General features: G+C 46.0%; 1 long non-coding RNA gene across 1 annotated transcript; it reads left to right on the plus strand.

Annotated features, from left to right (window-relative positions):
- Positions 1 to 680: 680 nt before the first annotated feature.
- Positions 681 to 2,146, plus strand: LOC125549306 (uncharacterized). Its single transcript, XR_007301311.2, has 3 exons — positions 681 to 850; positions 1,022 to 1,088; positions 1,280 to 2,146. It is a non-coding gene; the product is annotated as an uncharacterized LOC125549306 (long non-coding RNA).
- The last annotated feature ends 1,319 nt before the right edge of the window (positions 2,147 to 3,465 follow it).

Below are 3,465 nucleotides of genomic sequence, written 5' to 3' on the forward strand. Positions count from 1 at the left end.
AGAATAATGAAGAGGTTTCTGACTTTTAGAACAAGGTATCTTCTAGAGATGCCCTTGATGTAGAGCCGTCAGGTGACTGTTCCAAAACGGAAACAAAATTGCTTCGTATCCGTTAAGCTGGTTCAAAAGTGCGAGTCCTGGGGCTTTTTGAACTTGCGAGTGTGTCTCATATTCCAAGATTAAATAACAAGCCCGAAACAGCAGTCAGAAAGGGGCGCCGGAGAATATAGTTGCTTTGCATCTGATCTTGAGCTAGATTTCTCCGGTCAGCTAGCCAGCGACGGCGCGACCCGAACCGTCGATCCCTTGCACCAACTCCTGCATGGCCGGCTAACTTCTCGATCACTGTACGTGCGTACCATGTCGATCGATCACTAGCTAGTGTGTGTGTGTGTGTGTGTGTGTGTGTGTGTGTGTGTTTCAATCTGCTCAACAAACCTAGGCCATGGATTCACACTTTGGATTTGTCAAGCTCGTAAAGGCACGTGCTGTTGAGTCACTCCGAATCGAATCCGGCTAATGGTCGATCCACAACCGCGTGGCGTGGTCTGAAAAGGTGGGGAGAGAACCTTGTGTACTATCTACTATGCTCTATCTACGTGCTCTCCGCGTGCCTGTTGCGACGGTGGGAGTGGCCAGCAGCTAGCCGGCGGTGTGTATATATAGATAGGACCTTGGGGCGTCGAGACGAGCAGAGAGGCACCCATCAGCATCCAGCAGAAACCATCGATCGATCGATCGCCGGACACAGCATCGATTCTCCTCGCACACGCACATACGGATTCAGTCGATCGATAGATATACGTGATGGAGAATGAGAGGAACAACCAGGCTCCACCCCTACCCCCAGGTTAGTTAATTTCGACCAGTTTTGATCTCCATGCTCATGTCTGAAAACCGAGGCTGAACTCACTTCAGTTAGCTGCGGTGTCGTCGTCAGATGAGATAAAGATAGGCTAGCACGTACCCCAAGCTGTTGCTTTAGTTTGCTCATGTGTGTGCCTTACGTATGCGTGTGCAGGCTACTACCCATCCGCGGCTGCGGAGCAACGTCAAGGCGGCGGCGAAAAGGGATTCATCCAAGGATGGTAAGTACGCGCCACCACCAGCTGCTCCATCGATCGATAGCACCTCCTTTGTACTCCCTCCATTTTAAAATAGATGATTCAATTTTGTACTAATTTCAATACAAAGTTAGTATAAAGTTGGGTCATCTATTCTGAAACAGAGGGAGTAACTTACTTCATTGTCGCTGATCTCGATGTGTCGTGCTTTTCAGCCTGGCCGCGCTCTGCTGCTGCTGGATCTGCGACATGTGCTGCGACTAACTCGCCGGTCGCTGCCGGCACAAGACGTTGGTGCTAGTATAGACCTATGAAGAGCATACACACAGAGAGACTCGTTGCTTAGTTAGTGTTTGTTTGTTGTTTTAGGTAGTGCAAAAAATACCCCGCAAAAAAAAGGTAGTGCAGAAAATAACCGAGAACGCATGCGTGAGTGGTGTCCATGTAACTTACCGTGCGTATCGATAATTCTACACCTACGAAAGTTCTACGTAGGGTTACGTAACCTTCCATAAATCCCCCCCCCCCTATTTTAACCGGGGTGGGCCCCAGCTGCAAATCCTGGCCCAATTAACAAACCCCGCATCAGTTTTTACGTGAACGTAACATTACGTATGTGTAGCATTGCTCCGTGCGTATTGGGGCTTTGCTACACCCAGGCAATTATTGTACGTAAAACTACGTGAAAACTGGTTTGGGTGATTTGATTGGAAGAAAAAAAATGGCCCGGACCCCACCACGTGAAATTCGGGGGGAAGAGAGAAGTAAATTATGAAGTTTAAGTAAGTTTACCTAGATGGTACGTAGGTGTAGGATTAGAATAATGCTACATCTATGAATGGCTTAAAGTAATCCTTAGAGGATTAGACAGCTAGCAAGTTATGATTGGAGTTAGAGAGAAGGCGGGCCTCACCCCACGTAAAATCAGAGGGAAAAGAAGTATTGTTGGAAAGTTATGTGAACATTTACATTAGCCGTCGTAGGTGTAGGATTATTGGTGCGTGTTGGTGTGGCGTCCGCGTCGATCGTCGTGTGTAATTGGTGTGTCTGAAATATACTCACGTACGTACACACCATACTTGATTTAGGCCTTGAAATGTGCATCATTTTTTTAATGAACCCTCTCATCTAGTCATAACATGTCATCAGTACAAAGAACATTACAAATGATAAATTACATATAGGTTCATAAATCACCTAACGACGACTACAAGCACTGAATCGACCCAAAATGTCGCAACCCTCATCGCCCCTTTCTGATTGGAGCTGGGTAAAACTTGTTATAGCACACACTCAGGAAGTCGTCGTGTTAAGGCTCCATTTGACCATCACACAGAACGGCAATCGCCGCCGACGAAGAAAAGTGTTGATCAAAAAGATCCAACCTATAGACACATGACCAAACAAGAACGAATACTAGATCCACGGAGATGAATCGAAGACTAATACAGACCGAATCCCATGAGATCCCTCAGTAACACAACTTCACACCCGCTCTGGTGATGCTCTAATGCTAGATGCATCACCGGGATGAGACTAGGCATGGTGAGGGAACATTATTCCATTTTCAGGGAGCCGCCATCGTAACGCTTTCCTGGCAGGAAACAAATCCTAATCGACCTCAAAAGAACACCTAAAATCGGAATAGGAACCCTCCCGCCGGCAAGGGCAAGGTTCCATCGCGCCTCCGTAGCCCTAAGGCCATCAGAGTGGCTCTGGCGGGAGGTCAAGAAACCCTAATCGCATATGCACTCGCGTCAGGAGGCGAAGGGGTACACTATTGAGTGCACAACATTGAGTCCTCATGTTCAACCTCTATAGTTTGTTTGTCTAAAGTCAAATTTTATAAACTCTTAACAAGTTTATAAAGAAATATCAACATATACAGTACCAAACCAATACCAGTAGATTCATCATTGGATATATTTTCACATCATGTAGATTTATTATCGTAAATAATGTTCATAATGTTTTATATAGACTTGATCAAACTTTATATAGTTTGACCTCAACCAAAGCTAATATGGGGAGTACATAAAAACAAAGATTGTACTTATTACATGGTATGAGAATCTCCAATAGCAGCCATAAAAATGCAGTCATGCCAAAAAGCTGTATTTTTTTTTGGTCTTTTGGGGTAAAAAAAGCCTCCAGCAGTAGCCCTAATATAGTTATATATGTTATCTACAAAATTTTAGGTTCTGCCTCAATAATTGCTACAAGTGATGCATATTTGCATCACCAATAGCAGCTGCCCGAAAACTTAAAATGTTGGGGCGGTAGTCCCAACCGCCCGATTTGGAACTTCGCCCCCCCCCCCCCCCCCCCGCTAGCCCTACTGGCCTAGATGACCGTCACAACCTGCTTCGCCGCCGCGGAAGCTCGAAACGCCACCGCCAAT

Source organism: Triticum urartu, chromosome 3A (genome assembly GCF_056163025.1).
Source record: "Triticum urartu cultivar PI428250 chromosome 3A, HENAU_Tu73, whole genome shotgun sequence".
NCBI lineage: Eukaryota > Viridiplantae > Streptophyta > Magnoliopsida > Poales > Poaceae > Triticum > Triticum urartu.